At 37.4% G+C, this 22,272-nt stretch overlaps 1 long non-coding RNA gene across 3 annotated transcripts; it reads left to right on the forward strand.

The window, feature by feature from the left end:
• Positions 1-12,068: 12,068 nt before the first annotated feature.
• LOC131330102 (uncharacterized) lies at positions 12,069-15,398 on the forward strand. 3 transcript variants are annotated; one of them, XR_009200951.1, is made up of 3 exons: positions 12,069-13,532; positions 14,224-14,338; positions 14,936-15,398. It is a non-coding gene; the product is annotated as an uncharacterized LOC131330102 (long non-coding RNA). The 3 variants fall into 3 exon arrangements; XR_009200950.1 differs by having other exon boundaries at positions 12,086-13,532; positions 14,224-14,341; XR_009200949.1 differs by having other exon boundaries at positions 12,085-13,532; positions 14,224-15,398.
• The last annotated feature ends 6,874 nt before the right edge of the window (positions 15,399-22,272 follow it).

The raw sequence follows: 22,272 nt of genomic DNA on the forward strand, positions 1-22,272 counted from the left end.
CCTCCGTTTTGGAGCGATAATGCAAAGAAAACAACGGTATGGAGAAGGAAATTGATTTTCACACTTTCCTTTTTATAATTTATTTACACTCCTCTTTTTTTTTTTTTCACTTGAATTTACTATCTTACCATTTATTCAATACACTTCTTCACACATGCGAGGACAATATTGTAATTTCATGTAGATAAAAAACAAAAAAGGGAGTTTAAATGGCTGAAAGGTAAGTGTGGAAATTATTTTTCAATGAAGAATATAGTGAGTAACAGAATTTAATGAAAATGTTCCTTTTTGACCCATATTTTAAATGTGGTAATTAAAAGGGTGTCTTTGTCATCAAAGTCATGCATAGGTAGTAAGATCCCAGTTTGCCTGCTGGCGGGTGAAGTGCAAAATTTAGAGAATGATGTTAGCAGTGACATAGATCCTACCGACATCGATGCTTGTTTGGTTTCGGTACGACTAATACGATGATTACGATCTAGGCCCCAATCGTATTTTGATATCTCCTTTAGATGTTTGAAAAATTCGAGCGAGGTTACTATTAATAACCGGTTGAGGAGCGACGACATTTTTGAAAAGTCTAAATAGTTAGTTTGACTTCTTCCCACCTAATCGGTCTAGATACGGCTACATTTGTAATCGAAAGATTACTCTCCATAACTATTATTTTTTCATAGTTACTACAAAGTCACCGTTAGAACATATAGCGTTTATGATTTCGTAATGACTATTCAAATCTAGGCAACCTTGAGTCTGAATCCGTGGATACGACTTCAAACCAATTCCTATATATAAAAGATAGATTAAGATTTGGATAAACGTCAAAATATGAGTCCTAGTTTAGTCAATCCCTATAAGTTAAGAATGTTAAGGAAATAGAATCTCACATTGCTTGAGAGTGGAATGGGTGATCACTTAATAACATCTGTGACCTCTCCACTCATTGCCAATTGATTTTGAGATGGATATAAAGTTTCTACATGGTATCAGAGCGGGGCCCGTTCCACCCCACATTTTAAAAAAATTCACAATCCACACTCCGCAATGACAGACCAGCGAAAAGGCTGCACGATGATAGGACCCAAAAGTGGCTACACGCGGCTGCACGTGAGGGGGATGTTAAGGAAATAGAATCCCACATTGCTTGGGAGTGGAATGGGTGATCACTTAATAACATTTGAGACGTCTCCACTCATAGCCAATTGGTTTTGAGATAAATATAAAGTTTCCACAAAGAATTTGTATTGTTATTTTTTTTATTATTATTATCTCAAGGCCTTGAATTTTAACATCTCTACGGTCCGCTCGAATAGTAGCATTCATTCTTTGTAGGATAAAGGGCTTGAAGTCAACTTGAATTAAACTATATATGCATGTACATATATATGAGGCCTATGCCTAACAAAGTCAAACTTTCTCTTTTAATTTTCTCGTCTCCAAATTGAAATTCCAACTAAGGCCATCCACAGTAGCATAATCAAAAATGAATAATCAAAAGTTGACACATCAGCTTTTGATTATCCATTTAAGAGGTTGCTAAGCTTAACAATGTTGAGGTCTACAATGGTCACTTCTAGTCCATAACTAAAATAAGGGATACACTACAATTACATTCTCTCTCCCCTTGTGTTTTCCACCACTGATCACTTCCCTCCATTACACTTTTTTTTTGGCAAAAATATATCGATTTTCTCCTTTAATTTTGGGAAAAAAATTGGTGACTTCCTTCCATTTTCCTCCATTGCATTTGATGAAAGCCTTACGTTTTCCACCATTGATCACTTCCCTCCATTACATTTGGTGACTTTCATCCCTCATATTATGAATTTGGGAAAAAAATCATGTACTCAAAAAAAAAAAAAAACAGATGTGTTCTTGAATTTGTAAAAAAATGTAAGGTTCTTTATGTACTCAACCACAGGGAGAGGAACGAAAAAAGAATAAAATAAAAACGGAAAAAAAAAGTGAAATACCTTAATGCGGCGACAAATGTTTTCCACCATTGATCACTTCTCTCCATTACGATTTTTTTTGGGCAAAAATATATCGATTTTCTTTCTTAATTTTGGAGGGAAAGAAAAAGAAAGAGTTTGTGGCTGAAGAAAATGAGATATAGAGCAGGCGAAGAAAATACCATTTGAAACACGCGTGTACATAAATTTTAGAACCAGTTAACTTATGTGGTGTGAGATCCACAAATTTTGATTATTGAAAAAGGTTGCTAGTTTTGGTTATCCAAAGCCCAAAATTTGATTATTTCTAAGAATATTGTTAAGTTTGATTATACCATTGTGAGCCATCTTTTACCCCAATATTGTTAACTTTAAAAATAATTTGCTTTTGATTATGCCACTGTGGATGACCTAAGGGAAACAAACAAGCCATCCTTCTAAGTGTTTTTGAGTTGGTTCCCTCACGGAAGGTTATGGGTTTGGTCCTTGACATTTGAGAGCTTGTCTGGGTGGGAGGTTTGATGCTAAAATGGGTTCGCCATATCACCACTCAGCCAATATAGGAGTCCGTTCAGTAGCTTCTACGACGTTGAGAGGACCCCTTCCCCAAGACTGGGTTAATTTGCTGTGACCCCTCCTCTTGTGTCTATCTTCAGTTTAGATTTCTCATTGTATGTTGCTTTTCTGTCGCCCTTTTGGAGGATTAAAAAAGGAAAAAAAGAAAAAAGACCAAGGGCATGTACAACAATGTCTAGCTAAAATTGCTTGTCAAAACTCCTAAACATTATTTTACCTAGTCAATTTCCCTTAAAAGACTGTAAGAGCATCTCCATCAACCACGCCAAATTTTTAGCCATTTAAGCAAGGAAAAGTACAATTTCTCTCCTTTAACTAGCCATTCAATACATGGGTACCCAATAGCCTAAGCAAAATCAAAGCCATTTGTACCAAATCAATCCTCTCCCTCTCTCAAATCTACAACAGCAGCAACACAAAACCCAGCAAAACCCTATTTGAGGCCTTCCACAAGAAATCAAACCAAACCCAATTGATTCAACGGAGAAAACAAAACCAGTGGACAAAGAACAATGTACAACAATGTCTAGCTAAAATTGCTAGTCAAAACTCCTAAACGTTATTTTACCTAGTCAATTTCCCTTCAAAGACTGTAATAGACCAGAGCTAGCTATTTCGATTATCCTTCTTTAAAATATGTCTAATCTTCCTCATCGATATCAGCAAGAAGAAATATGGGAGACCATCGGACTTGGTTTTGAAGGAGAAATTGATTACATGGCGATTACCCAATTTCCCTAGATTGGGGAAACCCAAAATTCGCTATTGCACATAATTAATGAATCATCCGTATCTGTCTAACGAATCCTATGCATTCACCTCCAAACTGTTCATCTCCACCACGTACAAACCTACCCACTCACACACATGTTTCGTTGGCACGGTATCTTCTGTTCGACTACCCACTCCTCAAACAATGACACGTGTAGGTCACACCAAAAATCAAAAGGCTAAACTACACCCAATCTTTTTCTCTACAGTCGAACCCTTGTCGACGCAACACAATTTTCTCTCTTCAGCATAACACCTCCTCTGTCATCAATAGCATCCTCATCTTTCGCCGCCACCGGCGGCTAGCCATCACACCCTTACTTTGATCTCACCCAGCCCCCACAAGGCAAGAATCAAGAGAAACCAAAATTCTTATTTTGCATGAAATTGAAAACCTAATCACTATAACCCCGTTTTTGATTCCCCAAAACCCGAGAGTGAATCGCTAAAGATTTGGGCAGTAGAACATTACTAAAAGGATCTAATCAGGCCGGATTGATTAATATTGTTTTTTTTTTATTGAGGAAAAAAAAAATTCTAACTTACCCCTTTTAGTGTTATTTATAAAAAACAGGGGGGGGGGGGGGGGGGAGTATATATATGTGTATATTGTAGTGGGCCGAAATATCCGAAGGTTCAAAAGGGTCATAGGGGTGATGTCACTCTGGATTCATCGTTCAGTTGTCTCTGTTCATCTGTTGGTCAGAACGAATCTTGACATTTCACATCTCAAGTTTTCCGAACGATAAGCGAGGCAATGAGCGTTTTACCGAGCTTGATAAGTACAATCGGACGTTTGATACAACCTCTGCTCGGGAAATATTTCCATTTGCTCGGCGAGATCCTTTTACTCGGTAAACTCTTCATTGCTCGGGTAATCGTTCGGTACCGACTTTGTGAAATCTTCTAGAAGCTTCTGATGATATGTGACAAGTCTTCTTTGATAACTGAGGTGACCTCTCTGATTGATGTGACTTGTCTGACACTGACAAACGCGGCTCTGCAATCTCCTAGAAGCGACGTTTAATAAATGCTCCTAACATGTGACGTCATCCGAACATAACAAAACACGTGGGTTGCAGAACCAGCCTGTGCAGCACTCTACATCTTTGCCTATAAATACAAGACCACCTCCTCAAGTGAGAGGGTCGGAAAAAATTCACTATTACTCTATTTTCTCACCTAGCATACATTCTGATTAAAACTTCTCTTTCCTCCTCCACTTATTGACTTGTTCGTCGGAGATTCTTCCCGGAGGAACACCCCCCTCTGGTTCTGCATGTATACAAGATCAATTCAGCACTTTCACAATCCATAGAAGAAAGAAGAAGGTTCAACAAGGTCACGAAGAATTCAGCCCCCCCATATATATATATATATATATATATATATATATATATATATATATATATAATGTAGAGAGAAAGATCACCAAAAAAATGATTGTGCTGCAAACCAACCAGATCAATTTGGCCGGACGTTAAAAAGGGAGAAGACAGAGCTGTTTAACGAAAAGGGGGAGAATACAAAGGTGAGATTGTGTGTGGCTTAGCCTTTTGATTTTTGGTATGACCTACATGTGTCATTGTTTGAGGAGTGGGACAGAGGGTTGAGGAGTGGGACAGAAGAATGGGACAGGAAAGTCGAACAAAAGATCCCATGCCTGTTTCGTTATGTATAGCTATCCTAAGCTTTAATTACCTCCACACTTTGCAAAATTGCAATGTAACATCAAATATTGGCCACCAGTTCCAGACTTATCAGATTGAAGATAAATGCATCGGTCAAACTCAGTTGCAGAAACACCACCTAGACTGTCCACCAAACTGAGCTGTGTTTTGTATTCTCTCCCACTAGAACAAAGAATTTTTTCAAGAGTAGAAACTCTTTTGAAAGAAGAAGTTTGTATTTGCTCGATGTGTTTGAAACAAAAGACTTGAGTGCCTTTTATAAGCCAATGGGATAGACAGAGTTTAGCTTGAGGGACCAAATACAGTTGAAGGAATAGTTGGGCAATTGAATTAGAGCTGTTGGTAAGGAACATCCTTCAATGAACCTAGTAAGAATCAGCTCTCACCCAATCATATTGCTTGTATATAATTGAAGCTACTAATGTGTGCGACAATCACAATTCAGGGTGAGTTTGGATTTAAAAGTTAAGTAACTTTTTTTTTTTTTGGTCTTTATTTGAATTTTTTTGGGAGACTTAAAGAATAGTCTTCGGGTTCAACTCTTTGTAAGTTTTCATCCGACATTTTTTAAACAGTTATGTTTTCATTCTTTTAGATGGTGAATTACATATATTACCCTTTTAATATAGATATTCATACGTAGGTGTATATTTCCTTCCTAAATTAGTGGGATTCTAGTAATTATAGTTATCTAAAATCATGGATTGATTGATGGATATAAATGGGGGGAATTTTCAATTTTTAAAATCCTTAATGGATATATTCTAAACCATTCTCTCTCCTTATTTTCGTAAATTTTCAAATTCTTAATTTTCGTGAATTTTAGTAAATTGATCGTATTATATTATAAACTTATGTGAATATGGTTCGAGCAATTTCACAAAAATTCATGATTTATTTAAAAAATATGAATACACCATATTTTATTCATAAGTTATAAAAAATTGACACAAAATTAACAAATGTAATTTTTTTTGAATAAAAAAAAAAGAGTTAGTATTTGACTTATCAATCCAAATCCATCCTCCCAAGTAAGGTAGCCCATTTTCAATACAAGCTTTAGGCCCATCAAGCCTAAGCCCAACCAAAGCCCAAGTTTAATATTTAGAAATTTTGGACCCAAACCCCAAAATTAGTTCCAAACTATCCCAAACCAAACGACAGACCTATGGTCCCCATAGGCTGCGGCCCCACAAATTCTCAGTCCCGATCCCGGCCTCGTCTAGGTGTTTAGTGACGGCGAGCGCGCACATCCTCCATTAAATAAAACTTGGCCTTTTCAATTCCAAATGAGACAATTCTCATTCATCCTTGCAATGATTTTTGTTCATATTTAGGCTCACCAAAATATTCTAACAATTCTTCCATTTTTCCAACACTTGGTTCTTGTTGAGAAATTTTTACTGTGTTAGAGAAGAGGGGTTTTGGTATTATGAAACTCTATTTTTGTCCATTGAAGGAGAGGAAAGGGGGGAGAGAGATTTTCTCGCCAAGTTTATTATTTAGAAATTTTGTTGCCTTGATGGGTCAAATTTGTTCAATAAATTGCCATTAAAAAAATTGTTCAATAAATTGCCATTAAAAAAAATTGTTCAATAAATTTCAAACTTACATTAATTACGAATTTTCCAAAATAGTCAATGCGGGGTCAGGAATCAGTCAGTTGGTCCTGCCGTTGCTTCCTTGCAATAGGCTCATTGGCATACGTTTTTTTCTCCGGGAAAAACTATTTCACATAGCTTTTTGTGAATAGTGGTTTACTGAGGTGAATCATTATAACGCCTCGATTTTTCAAAGAATTTTGGAAGCATTAACCCTAAAATACACTGAATTTGATAAACTATTAGGTCCCTATTTGTCGTTATACAAAATCTACATAAAAAAAATATATACAAAAAAGAATTTAACATTTTATTTGAAAATCTTCAGAGCGACTCTAGTGTTGATACAGATCTCAAGCATCCTCGGTCTTCGCCCTTGATATTCCTCCTGTGTCAAACAGCTCCACCATTGAACCCAGCACCCTCTGGCAAATTGATCGCCGAAACAAACGATTTACCAGGATACAAACGTATCCGTGAGTGATAATTCACCCAGAAGAATAATCCCAATCCTACCAACCTCTTACTCTACAATTAGCAGATCAACAATATAGCAATTCACATGAGGTACAGAATAATAGCTCATCGCCATTTTCTTTACTATCCATTATCTTACATGAAATCTAAGAATCCTCTCCACAAGATCCTTTCCTCCCACATCCACCAACTTTAACCGTCCCATAGAATAACTCTCCCTTTATTTGTCCTGCATCAGGGTTCTAAGTGAATACTACTAAATTATGTATCTAGTCTAGATTCGCTTATAACTATAATAAAGAAACAGCTCACATGACAACTCAGCATTAGAGGTCGCACTATCTCATTGTCAGGATCTTTTACCGTCTCCCAACTCTACACACTGGGTACTTTACCATACCCCTAATCTACACACTAGAAACTATACCGTATTCAAGGATCCTTTACCGTTTTCCAAAATACTATACCCGGAGTCCTTTACCGTCCTCCACACACACACTGGGTACTGTACCGTATTTAGGATCCTTTATCGTATCCCAAATACTGTACCCGGAGTCCTTTACCGTCCTCCACACACACACTAGGTACTGTAACGTATTTAAGATCCTTTACCGTTTCCCAAAATACTGTACCCGGAGTTCTTTACCGTCCCCCCCCCCCCCCCCACACACTGGGTACTGTACCGTATTTAGGATCCTTTACCGTTTCCCAAAATACTGTACCCGGAGTCCTTTACCGTCCTCCACACACACTGGGTACTGTACCGTATTTAGGATCCTTTACCGCTTTCCAAAATACTGTACCCGGAGTCCTTTACCGTCCTCCACACACACACTGGGTACTGTACTGTATTTAGGATCCTTTACCGTTTTTCAAAATACTATACCCAAAGTCCTTTACTGTCCTCCACACACACACTGGGTACTGTACCGTATTTAGGATCTTTACCGTATCTCAAATACTGTACCTGGAGTCCTTTACCGTACTCGGGGTCTTTTACCGTTCCCCAACTCAACTAAAGGTACTTTATCGTACCAGGGTCCTTTACCGGCACCCAACATCCTCAACCAACTTTACCATTTTATCATTTACTTAATCACGTCTATTTGTTCATTACTCGAAACCACTCATGAACTCGAGTCCATTCTAGCACGTTCAACATGATACAATCAATCAACAGCTCAAACATGATACATTTCAGTGAGACAACAATATAACAATTGATATGTGTAAATAATTAAACACATAAGAGATTTGGATTGGGTCGATGGCCTTGGAGTTACTTATAATTTTTATTGAACAGTTATGTTCTTTGATTATGTTTTAAATTTGTGGTTTATATAGTCATATCGTAAGCATTAGAGTATTTTAGAAATTCGATATTCGCCTAGGATTCAGTGATTGATAACTTTATGTGACCTATGTATATGAAAACTTTAGTAGGGGTTTAAGTGTAATTTCATTAACTTAACTAATATTAGTATCACTTTAAGTAATAATTAAAAGAAAATTTGAAAGTTCTAAGTAGATCAGTAGCATTCGTTTATATTATTTTTATAATTTAGTTTACAACAAGTTACATGATTTCTTATTTTATAAGTTAGGCTACTATACTAAAAAGTTTCTAATCATTCTACTATTTTATAACTTATAAGGCGATACTTTCGTAGTCACTTGTAATGTCATCTCACCCTCTTTTCTTTTCACTATCATGGTTTCTAAGGTGTATTATTAATAAGCGAAACTCCTAAAATTAGGTCCTTGTTATACTTCTTCTTCTTAACGGTTGATAAGTTCAATTTTTTTTTTATACCAACATAGATAGATTGACTTAGGTTTTATACTGTCTATATATGCTTAAGTAAATAAATGCATTCATTATATATATATATATATATATATATATATATATATATATATATCTTTCAAGGGACTAAATTAACATTTAGTTAACATTTATAATTATCGGCATTATGTAATTAACATTTGCAAACATTCAAAGTTTGTTCACCATAACAAGACAAACATACACAATGGCGTCGTAGAAAACCATGTTTGGGGTTAACTTGCAAAAACAACAAACCATTTGGGATTAATTCAGGAAGCATACAAATTCCAGGGTTAATAGTGTAATAACAACATAAAATCTCAGAAACAAAAAAAAGCAGAATATGCATGCAGGAGGAAAAGAAAAACAGCGTGTCGGGGTTCTGTTCGGTTTCAACATAGGATTTGATTTTTATCACCACCTCTAAATATTAAAACTAACACATATAAGTACAAATATATTTTGGAGAAAAGTAGGGAAGTGATTATTCTACCTTAAATCCGGCTGAAAAAGCGGGTACTAGATTGCGGACGATTTCGGTAAATTGAAAAAGACGGCGGCGGCAACAGGGGACTCGAGGCTGATTGGAAGGTGGTTTGTGGATGTTTGGTGATGTAGTGGTTGATTGGGAACCTGAATATGATGTGCGGAGGGATTTTATGTAAAAATGTGTCTCTCTATCTCTCTCTCCCTCTCTCTCTCTCTCTCTCTCTCTATCTCTATTCTAGACTCAATAATAGAATTGGGAGTGAAAATAATATACTGGTGTTCAATTTTCGAATTTATGTGGGTATGTATAATGAGAGAGAATAAGGTAGTGAGAAGGTGAGGGGATAAGTGTGGAAGTGGTGAAATGGGGAAGGAGAGTGATACTGATAATGATAAGAGGGATAGGGGACAAGTGCCACATTTGGTGGGATTTTCTTTAATTCTAATGTACGTGGACGCGTGTATGTAAGGGGTGAGAATGTATGTGGACGCGTGTATGTATAGGATGAGAATGTATGTGGACGCGTGTACGTATAGGATGAGAGAGAAAGAAGTGGAGAGTTAGTTTGAATAGAGTTCTAGTTAGAATTTAGATAGGAAAGATAAGAGATGAATATGAATCCTTAATTCCCTGTATATCTAAAGTTTAAATATATATCTTATACAATAATGCAAATAATATCAATTGTACACATAATAATATATTTTAATTATTCAATCTAATTAATTATTGAATTAGAAATTTAACAATATAAAATTGTATTAAAAAAAATTAGGTCAAAAATCCGGATCGTTACAATTATGCTCGTTCAAAGTGTATTGGACGGTTCGGATTTTAATAAAACTTTTTTGGGAAAGAGTTACATTTTTCCCAGAAAAATTTCATTAAAATCCGGACCGTCCAATGCACAAATGAACGGCTGAGATCAAGTAGCCCTGTAATTACCTCTTTACAGCGGTTCTGTGAATAAGCCATACTCTTTTTTATGGCACGGGAACTTAAAGCTTCTTTCATGTGTACAATTTCAACTAGACCGCATTGTTGGAAGTTGTACTCCACCATAGCCTCACCGCACCCAGCTAGCAGTCCGTAGTTGGCAAGTGAACTGTTTGGTTCAATGGTCATCTAAGGTCATTACCCACCAAACAAACCATATCTTGATTTAGTGATTCTATTCGACAAGTCTAAGTCATCTTATCAGCACATTGACTAATCTTGGAGCCTATTTGATTTTAGAAGGTGCTGCTTGCTGATCATTCGTCTTTCAAAAAAGAAAAATAGCATGCATCAGCTTAAAAATGGTAATATAAAGAGGTCACCTTATGTGGCAAAGTGAATTATTAGTCGCAGTCATCTTCCAAGTGTTTTTACAGAAGTACTAGGACTTATTCTTTTCAAGGAAATTTTAGATAATATAAAAAAGTTTACGCAACAGGGTTTCCAAAAGTAGACCACGCTGTCGCAAAGGACCACGTGGGAAAGGGAGTATATAAATTCCAAATGAAATTGTAATCCATGTCTCTCTTCGCTTATATGACTGTAAAAATATAATTTGAACCGTGGTAATCCTACGCGGAAATGCATAGACTATGTTATATATACTGAAAAGAAATTGGCTGGCAGCTGACGCTTCATCCTTCCTTTTGCTTTTTTCCCTCTCTTTGTTTTTTTCACATATGGGTGATTAATGTGGGAAGTTTTTTTTTTTTTTTAAATCAAATGTGGGAAGTTGTTTGGTCACTTTTGTCATTTGAAATACTCCTTGTTCACTTCTTTCTTCCGATGAAAATCAGTAATATTTGTATTTTAAAAATAAATAGTAGAACCATTATGTACTGAAAAGCAAATCAAAATCGACTAATTAGGACGATTTCTTCTGGAGTTGGTGCCTTCCTTATACTCTTATTCATGTGGGCAGAGTTTAATTCCCATAAGCACTTATTCTCCTCCCTCAAATCTCCTAGAATAGAGTAAATTGACATTAACAAATAACAAAAAAAGAAAAAACGTTGGTGTTCCAGTCTATTCGGCTGGACACCCTAATTAAATTGAAATTGTCAATCATGTGAGGAAGACAGAAAGAAAGAAAGAGAAGAAAACATAATTCTTGAAACTTCGAGGGCTACCTGCTCTGCTAGGTCAATTTTGCTAGCATCGGGCCACAGTCCTCATCATTGAAAAAACGAGCTATACTAGGGCACAGGGCTGGGTTGGGCTTGGGCCCAGAATTTTAAAAATCGAGTGAGTCCGGGCTAATTTTTTTGCTATTTTGATGGGCTAGGACAGTGCTAGCCCGATCATTTGCTGGCTGGGCGGGGCAAATTTGTACCCCCTCCACAAGCTCCGTTCCCTTTCCCCTAGAATAGGATTTGCCTCCCGGAGGTTCAAAAATACTCCGTAAATAAAATCTGCCTTCCCACCATAGGAAGGAAAAAAAAACAGAAAAAAAATAAATCCGACTCCCCATGATCTCACCTCTTGAAGAGTTACGTCATAAAAATCTAGGCGTTTGGAACGTGTGGAAAGAAGTGGAAAGGAAAATAAAATTTCAAAAAATCCTTTCTCTTACTATTTGGTTCTTATTGCAAGAGAAAAGGAAAATTTCAAAAAAAACAAATGCAACGTCATTTTCCTTATTTCTCATTTCATTCTTAATTAGTGTCCTTTATTTCGATTTGCTGCAAACAGAGCCTTAGTTCCAAACGGAGCCCTAGTTTAGGATAAGCGCTACGAACGAACTTCGTTCTTCGCAACAAAAAGCAGAGAAGAAAGAACCCTGGTAATACAGTACTCCAGTTATCACCATCAGGCTTCTCCGACCGACCGACCGACCGACTAGAGAAGAAAGAAGAAATACTGGGGTTTGTGGGGATTCAGATTGACGAGATACACCCTACGAAAGGTAAGCCAAAACGCTCTTTCTTTCTTTCTGCCTCTAATTTCTGCGCAAAACCCTAGAAATGTCGGACCACCTTCTTCCTCAAGACGTTCTGATCGACATCTTCGCGCGACTACCCACCGAGACTCTGGTCCGACTCACCTCCGTTTGCAAGTCATGGTACTCTGTCATCGCCAGCCCCAAGTTCATCTCCGACCACCTCGATCGAAACGCCAATGACCGCCTCCTCCTCGTTCGCCACCGTACCGATAAGCCCAAGACTGATCACTACTCCCTCGCGCTTGACGGTAACAAGTCTTTCCGTCTACTCAAAGCCCTCGTTGTACCTTTCGACTCTGTGGGTTACTCTATTGTCGGCAGCGTCAATGGGGTTATCTGCCTTTCTAACGATCTCGAATATGGTTACCTGAATGATATTTTTCTGTGGAATCCCTCTATTAGGAAATTTGTTTCTTTGCCTAAATATAGTGTCACGTTTCACTCACACGGTCCATTTAGCCACTCTCTGGGCTTTGGATTTGATCCGGTCACAAACAACTTTAAGGTCGTTAGAGTAGTGCAACCCGGGCTGTGACCGGATTCCGCCTTTGGTTGAGCTGTACACGCACAAGACTGGTTGTTGGCGGTATATTAGTGAGAGAGCGCTTCCGATGATGGTTACGGAGCGATGTCGACAGGCCTATGTTAATGGTGCTGCAAATTGGATGGCATTTCATCGGGGCCCTTTTCGCAACACGATCTTGTCATTCAACATGAGTGAGGAGGTTTTTAGCGAGATATTGGTTCCAGAGAGTATTACCAACGATGATTGCAGGATGATACTTGTTGTATTTAAGGAATCTCTTTGTTTGATCCAGCAGCGTGTATATGGTGCTGAACCGCATTGTGTGGTTTGGATTATGAAGGAGTACGGTGTGCCAACTTCTTGGTCTAGACTATTCAGAATCGATCTTTCTGGAGGTTTGAGGAGGCCCCTTGGGTTGAGAGAAAACGGTGAAGTTATATTCGCGACTCATGATGGGAATTTGGTTTCCTGCGATCACCAGAGCAGACGTATTACTTATCTTGGAGTACGTGGCACATTGGGCGATGGGTACTCGCATTGGCACACATTTTACACGGATACTTATACAGAGAGCCTGGAATTGCTAAAAAGGCGCTAAAAAGGCTGGAAAGTCCTGAAAATCTTGTTGTGAAGAAGAGCAGCAGTATGGAGGAGGAGGAGGAGGGGAAGCTAAATGAAGCAGGTAGTTGATAATGTCTCACTCTACATGCGGTTTTTTTTTGTAACTTATTGAATTTTCACTTGCCAAGGGGAGTTGAAAAGAGGAAGGTAGAAAAGAAAAATATTTTGTATAGCTATGGTCAGTTTTTCAGGGTATTTCAAATGACGTAGTTGGCTTTCATATTTGCTGTAGAGTATGTATTGGAAATTGAGCCCTTTTCTCTAACTGTTTAGTGCCTTATATGGAAAGAAGCTGAGTCTCTCATATATGAGGTTTGACCCATTATTTCTCTCCTAACTTTTGGGGGGCTTTATGTTGTTCTGCATAGTTTAAGTAGACAAAACATCGACGTGTTTATTGAAGTAGCTAGGAAAGAGAAGGTTGAGAGGTTTGACCCAATATTGCTCTCCTAACTTTTGGGGGGCTTTATGTTTTTATGCATAGTTAAAGCAGACAAGCGGTTTTTGGTTGGTTTTTAATGTAAATTATCTAAAGCACATTTGTTGCCGAGCATCACATTTACTCCCCATTTCAAACATTTATTTTCACTAAGCTTTTTTGCTATAAAGGAAACAAGAGAAAACATCGACATGCTTGTTGAAGTAGCTACGAAAGAGAAGGTTGAGAGGAAGATGGATTTAATTTTTCAGCGTTATATGAATAGATAATGTTTCCAGAACTTTTACTCCATTTTACACGGATGCTTATGCAGAGCGCCTGGGAATGCTAAACATGTTGGAAAGTCCTGAAAATCCAGTTGTTAGTGGCCAGAAGAAGAAAAACAAGAACAAGAAAGAAGAACAAGAAAAAGGAGCAAGATGAATCAGGTAGTCCTTAGTGATCACTCTACATGAGCTTTTTTTTTTCATGTGTTTGAGTTTTCACTTGCCAAGGAAGGGCTTAGTTTGTTATGTCATGGAAATAGGAGAAGAAAACTATTTTGCATTAGTATGGTCAGTTTTCAGAATATTTCAAATGATGTAGTTGGCTTTCGTATTTGCCTGAGAGTATATATTGGAAATTGAGAGCAAATCACTTTTTCCCTAACTTTATACATATCTGTTTACTGCCTTATATGGAAAGAAGCAGAGTCTCTCATATATGAGGTTTGACCCATTATTTCTCTCCTAACTTTTGCTGGGCCTTATGTTTTTCTGCATAGTTTTAGTAGACTAGCGGTTTTTGGTCATTTTTTAGTGTTAATTATCTAAGCATGTTTGTTGCTAAGCATCACATTTACTCCCTATTCCAAACGTTTATTTTTATTATCTTGCTGTAAAGGAAACACGACAAAACATCGACATGTTCTTTGAAGTAGCCAGGAAAGAGGATGTTGAAGAAGATGGATTTAATTTTTCAGCGTTGTACGAAAATAGTTATCGTTTCCAGAGCTTTTACTCCATTTTACATGGATACTTATGCAGAGAGCCTGGTAATGCTAAACAAGTTGGAAAGTCCTGAAAATGCAGTTGTTAGTGGCCAGAAGAAGAAGAAAAAGAAGAACAAGAAGAAGAAGAAAGAGGAGGAGAAGGAGCAAAAGAGGAAGCAGGGAGTACATAGTGTCTCACTTTACATGAGCTTTTTTGTAACGTGTTGAGTTTTCACTTGCCAAGGAAGGGCTTAGTTTGTTAGGTCATGGAAATAGGAAAAGAAAACTAATTTGCGTTAGTATGGTCAGTTTTTAAGTAGTGGCGTTTATATTCTTGGAGAATGTGTAGGAAATTTAGAGCAAGTAACTTTTCTCTAACTTAATACATATTTCTTTTTTGGTGCCTCAAATTGGAAAGAAGGTTTATGAGGTTTGATCCATTATTTCTCTCTCGACTTGTTTTGGGGCTTTATGCTCTCCATAATTTAACCAGACGAGGTTATTTCTTGGTTTTTTAATGTTGAGAATTGAGATTATCTGAAGCGTGTTTGTTGCTGTGCATCAACATTTCAGACATTTTATTTTCACTAAGTTTTCTTGCTATGAAGAAAACACAACATAACATAGACATGCACATGCTTATTTAAGTTGCGAGGAAAGAAGCTCGAGCACATGACGTATTTAATTTTTCAGCATGATCTAAAATGGGATGAAGAACAGAATGCATCTTTGTCATGTTTCCAGAACTTACTCCTTTTCATCTCAAAATGTTTGGGAATAGCTTTTGAAACTGCTGAATCAAACTATTATCAATCTTAGGGTCCTTTTGTTTGTCAAAGATGAAAAATAAGAAGAAATAGTAGGAGAAAAGGAGCTAGTACAAACTCTTGACATGTATTTAGTTGTTTTGGTTTCTGGACAACCTTAACCTTCTTGGTTGGTGGAGACTGGGGGCTGGTTATTGACAACTCCGCAAAGTTATGGTGGCACTGAGAGGGAGGGAGGGAGTTGGAAAATGGAGTCTCTGGACTTGTCGAAGGAGCAGAGGATTATGAGTGCAATTTTGAACATTAACCCCTTCTTATTGGTTGAAATGGTGTGGATTTTATCACAAAGTGATGTCATGCTTACCATGCAATACACTTTATGGTGGGGTTCACATTATTTCAACCAATAGGAATGAGTGTAATGTTCACTCTCTTAAGTGGAGGGTGAACAAAACTCAACTCGAGGATTATTCTATGAAAGCACGAGCATGGTACGTTTTCTTGTTATTTAGCAGGTGGTTCCCTCTATTAGACCTAGGGGTGTGCAAAAAATCTGAGCCTCGACCCGACCCGAAGGGTTTCGGGCGGGGCCGAACATGTGGTTCGGTCGGGTACGGGTTCATTTTTTGAAAAAATTCAGTTTTCGGTTCGGGGCTCGGGGGTGCTGTTTTTCTTACCCGACCCGACCAAAACCCGTCCAATTCATATAGATTACTTCGGTTTTGGTCCGACCCGACCAAAAAAATCGGGCAGGAGGACAGTTATTCCCCCTCCTTCGGTTCGGGTTCGGGGCCCAAAAATTCAATACCCGACCAGTCGGGTTCGGGGCCGAACCCGACTCGTCCGACCCGTGCACACCCCTAAATTTAGACCAATTAAGTTTTATGTCTGTGTCTAGTGAGGGCCAAAAGGGGATTTTTTTTTTTCACGGTGACCTCTCTATTGTTACCACTTACCACTGATCCAAAAGTTTCGGTCTGGTCCAAGGGCCACGAAGTTGCTTGAGTGCATCATGATTTTCATTTTTGTCGATTGTTTCCTCTCTTAGTCATGTGCTCTGAATATTCAGTGTTGAGGTTGTTTCTTTTTGCTCCAACCTGCGTGAATAATATGTTGCTAGATTGTTGGCTTCAGAACCATCTGGTGTGGTGGCCGCTTTTGTGGTTGGTAGTAGATCTTTATCAATTCTATGCTGTTTGATCATGCTTGGGTGTCCATTGGAAATTATATTCTCCATTATACGTATCAATGTATGTACTTGTATTTTTTTTTTTGTTGAGGAACCATTGTACATGTATTTGATATGCCTAGCTCTTGGAAGTTGGAACTGCTAATGTATATATTTCTTCTCTTTGTAAAATGCATTTTGTCGTCTTCTAGTTATATAATACAGTATTGATGAAGGAAATCTGCTATTTGTTATTGATAAAGAAATTAAATACTCTTTTACGGCTCAATTTTCCATTGAACCAACTTTAACAGAAGGGCCATAACTACGCAACATATAGTGTACACTATTAATTAAGGTGGAAACACTATCTTCTGTACTTTGTTTCCTTCTCATGGGTAATAAGACGGGTCTTTTTTGCGTAATTTTTTTGAACAGCCTGTTGGGGAGTCAGATGCTATCTCCTGAGTCCTGACGGTGATGCCTCTGGGCATCCCCTATTTGCACTGCTTTCCAGCTTGCCATAGGCCAAATAGCTACCTTCCTTCTTAATTTCTGAACAGGCCGCCAAATATAGCTGCTCATGGATTACCTGTTGCTCCACCACTTGAGTCTACTGTTTTTATTTAGAATGAGAGAATTAGGTACATTGGCTGAAGGAGATTCGAATGACTCTTGGATCTCTATGGTATAAGATGCGATATTTCTAATACTTGGGCATTTGGAGTCGACATTTTCTAAACTAAAATTTTGTTCTCTTGAATTTATGTCTTTCCAGATTTGCGAGGTGATGCTAGCAAAGAAGGTACGTCAACAAAGATAACCATGTTAACCATGTTTTTTGGTTGGGTTGTGAATCAACTATCGAGTACTAGGGTTAATCTAAAAGCAGCCCTGATTGAGTGACAGATTAAAATGACGTGGATGGAACTGGCTTTTGAGATTGGTGCTAAGGGTTCCCTAGAGCCAGTGATTTTCTTTTCCCCCGCCAGGAAGGCAAGCCATGTTTCTTAATCCTTGTTGCATACTCTTATAAGATGCTCCAGTTGTTCCATGTTTGAATTCTCTGTAGGACAATTTCCAATTTCTAGTTGGGATGGTGCCTCTAGATGCTCTGTGTTGATCAGTGGGAAGTATACCTAGTAGAACCCTCCCCGAATAAAGCCCATGATTTTTCTCTCGAGTATCCCATAAGCAGTTCCAACCAGAGAGATACTATTCCCGGAGTTGCAATACCGTAGGCACCAGTGGTAGTGAAGTTTCCCCGGGTAAATTGAGATGGATGGCTAGGATGACGCACTACAGTCCTGTAATGCACTCCTGGACTAGAGGGGCTTGGGTTCCGGAGAAAAACACTAGAGATGACTTCAGGATTGTTTGAAAGATGTTGACAAATGTGCGACTGGGAGATTTGGTGTTCCTCAATATGTAGGAAGCAATCGAAAACTTGAGAGGATAAATTCGTCAAATTAGTAGTTTAGGGACGAAGTAGAAAAAATGTGGATACGGTAGGAGATAAAAGAAAAAAAAAGAACTCATCTTTTAACAAAGTGAGTTTTACAGCTTTTGTTGCCTTGTTGGGTCAAATTTGTTCAATAAATTGCCGTAAAAAAAATTGTTCAATAAATTTCAAACTGACATTAATTATGAATTTTCTCAAATATTCAGGCTCCATTCCGCTTTCTTTCTAAACCTTGTTTTTCAAAAAGAAGAAAATTTCAAACTCAAATATAATTGGAAAATAATTTTTTGATTTTTTTTTTGCACCGTTTAAAAGATTTGAATGAGATCTATCAAACATGATTCATATTGGTAAAAAAATTATTTGTGTAAATACATAAGTTTTGAACTTAAAATTACATTCTTTTTTAAAAAGAAGATTATAAAAGAAAGTGGAACACCCCCTCAATGGGGTCTGAGGAATCGCTATCAGTTGGTCCTGCCCTTGCTTGCTTGCAATAGCTTTTTGGATTTGGTTTCTCTGCCGGTCAGGTTTGGACTGCAAACGGTGGATTCAGGTGATCGCAACTGTCGAATTGTATTTTTAACTAGCGTATGCCCGTGCCTGAAGGCACGCCTCGAACAATCAGCGCACGGAAATAAATACTGAACTTGCGTGTAATATACAGCTCAAATAATCACCACACACAAATTAATACTAAACTTGCTTGCAATATACAAACTCGTGTCCAACAGATTCAACTATGCGATAAACAATAACGCAATATATCCATTGATAAACATCACAATCTTAATGAAAAGGAAATATGGGTAGCAAATATACAAAGAATGATTGAAGAACTCAAGAACTCACCTCAGTGGTTTCAGTGAAGTAGATTTTGGTGGTATTGAACTTCTCAAGAGAGAGAGAGAAGGGGGGGGGGGGGGGGGGGGGGGGGGGGCGGGGGTGGTGTTTCTGTAAAGAAAGTAAAGAAGAAATATGTGAAAATGATATGAACGATGTATAGAAAATTTTATTTTCAGTGATTTTCGTGATATACGTTTGACAGCTTAGAAATAGAAAAAAGAATGTTGACTTTGATTTTGGTGATCTCGGTGGTTTTGATTTCGATTTTGTACAAAGGTTATATATGACTTTGATTTTCATTTGAATAATGCCTTAATGGGTGGTTTTAAATACAATGCCTTGCTGGAAGAAAATTTATGAGAGAGAGAGAGAGAGAGAGAGAGAGAGAGAGAGAGAGAGAGAGAGAGAGAGAGAGAGAGAGAGAGAGAGAGAGAGAGAGAGAGAGAGAGAGAGAGAGAGAGATATGTAGATTAATACATTAGGAAACCTTCATTTATTCCTTAGGTTAATACATTAGAAAACTTTCATTCCTTTAATCCAACGGCTATAACCCTCACTAAATACAATTGAACGACTGTAGATGCATCTATGTTTATATGCATAGACATTTTCGATGGAAAACAGCTCTGTTTTATAATACAGATAGTCCAGATTTGTTTTGTATCTTTTTATCGGTAAAAGTTTTTTTATTACCGGTAAAAGATTCAACAAATCTAAACCATTGATTGTCAATATGAACAGTTCAGATTGAATCACATATTCTTCTCTGCAGTTGACTACAAATAAGCCGGATTTTAACTTTTTTGCGGTACAGGAAAAACTTCTTTCATGTGCACAATTTTAACTAGACCGCATTGTTGGAAGTTGGACTCCACCATAGCCCCACCACGCCTCACCGCGCCCAGCTAAAACGGTCCGCAGTTGGAAAGTAAACAGTTTGGTTCAATGAACCTACCAAACAAACCATATTTATTTAGTGATTCTTTTCGATAAGTCTAAGTCACCTTATGTACACATTGACTAATCTTGAAGCCTATTTGATTTTAGAAGGTGCTGCTTGCCGATCATTCGTCTATTAGAAAAAGAAAAATATCGTACATTAACTTAAAAATGGTTATATAAAGAGGTCACCTTATGTGGCACGCCGCACGCACATTGATTTATTAGTCGCGGTCATCTTCCACTTGTTTTTACCGAAGTAGTAGGACTTCTTCTCTTCAAGGAAAATTTTGGCAATATAAAGAGATTTACGCAACAAGATTTTTAAAAGGAAACCACGCTATCGCAAAGTACCAAGTGAGAAAGGAATTATATAAATTCCAAATGAAATTGTAATCCATGTCTTCGCATGTACTACGACAGTAAATATATTTGAACGAACCGTGGTAATCCTCTGTGGAAATGCATAGAATACTTTACACTGTACACTGTAAAGATAAAGAAAATGGCAGTTGACGCTTCATCCTTCCTTTTGCCTTTTCCCTCTCTTTGTTTTTCTTATATCAACACATGGGTGATTAATGTGGGAAGTTGTTTGGTCACTTTTGTAATTTGACATACTCCTTGTACTATTTGTATTTTAAAATAAACAGAAACATTATAAACTAAAAATCAAATCAAAATCGACTAAGGGTCGTTTGGCCTAATAAGCCAAATGACTTTTTTTTTTTTACATTATTTTAAAATTTTTTGCATTTGTCAGTTTTTTGTCATTTTTTTGTGAATTATTATTACGTTATGATGAGAGGAATCTAAAAAAGTAAAAAATAAAAATAAAAATTCAAATTTTTGAATAAAAACCAAAAAATTGGCTTATTTTTATTTTTATTAAAAAAATTTAGGTTTTGATCGTTTTTTTTTTTTACCTTTTAGATTCCTCTCGTCATAATGAAGCAATAATCCAAAAAAAAATTAACGACAAACTAACAAATGCGAAAAGAATTTGAATAAGAACAAAAAAAAAGAAGCCATTTGGCTTATTAGACCAAACAACTTGGGACGATTTCTTCTACATCTCTTTAACGTTAACGTTCCGGTCTATTCGGCTGAACACCCAAAATAAATTAAAATGGTCAATCACGTGAGGAAGAGAGAAAGAAAGAGAAGAAAAAAGACACTCTTGGTTTTGGAATTTTGAATTTGGATTTGTAAGTAATGAGTGTATAAATAAATAGAATAATGATTGAAGAAAACAAGTTTTGAAATCAGACGAAAAGTAATTACTAGTATATGGAAATAGAGGCTAATAATTGGAGAGAGAGAGCGAGAGAGAGAGAGAGAGAGAGAGAGAGAGAGAAATAAGAGTAATAATTAAATATATAAATGGAGAGAAAAATAAAATAATAGTAATTAGAATCTAAGGCCCCGTTTGATAATGGGTTTGAAGGTTGGGATGAGACTACTAATCCTATGGGAGTATTAATACTTTATTTGGTAACAAAAAAAGGTTCGGACTATTAGTCCATTGGGATGTCCAAGCCAGCGATTTGGGGGTATTAGGAATACCCTCTTGGAGATGGTATTGGTAATCCCAACTCATTCTGTCCTCATTATCAATCCCTTCTCATTATCAATCTCTTCTATCGATCTAATCCCATCATCTAATTTCATCACAAACAAATATAATATTAATAATCCCATCATCGAATCTCATCCAAAATAAACATACTCATTATCAATCCCTTCTCATTATCAATCCCAATTCTAATCTCACCTCCTTACAAATCTCATCCATCTATCACTGTTATCAAACGAGGCCTAAAACTCTTGACCGAACAAGGTCACAATTATTGAAACTTCGAGGGCTACCTGGTCGGTCAATTTTGCTAGCACGGGCCACCGTCCTCATTAAAAAAAAACAAAAAAGATTCTATATTGTCTTGGCTTTAGCTGTCTGCGTAAGTAGGTGCATGAAGGTTTCAGACAAAGTTTGAGTGTCGGGTGGGTATTACAAATTTTGTCGGCGATCACAACCGTCTAAACGTGTTTTAGATTATCCAAATTTTAGAGAGAGAAAAAAAGGAGAGAGAGTGGGGATGAGGAGAGAGAGGGAATAAATCTGGACCGTACAAATCACGTTTGGACGGTTGAAATTGCTAACAAGTACTGCCACGTAGTACCCACTCGGTACCCACAAATTTCTCGTCCGC

Source organism: Rhododendron vialii, chromosome 6a (assembly GCF_030253575.1).
Source record: "Rhododendron vialii isolate Sample 1 chromosome 6a, ASM3025357v1".
NCBI lineage: Eukaryota > Viridiplantae > Streptophyta > Magnoliopsida > Ericales > Ericaceae > Rhododendron > Rhododendron vialii.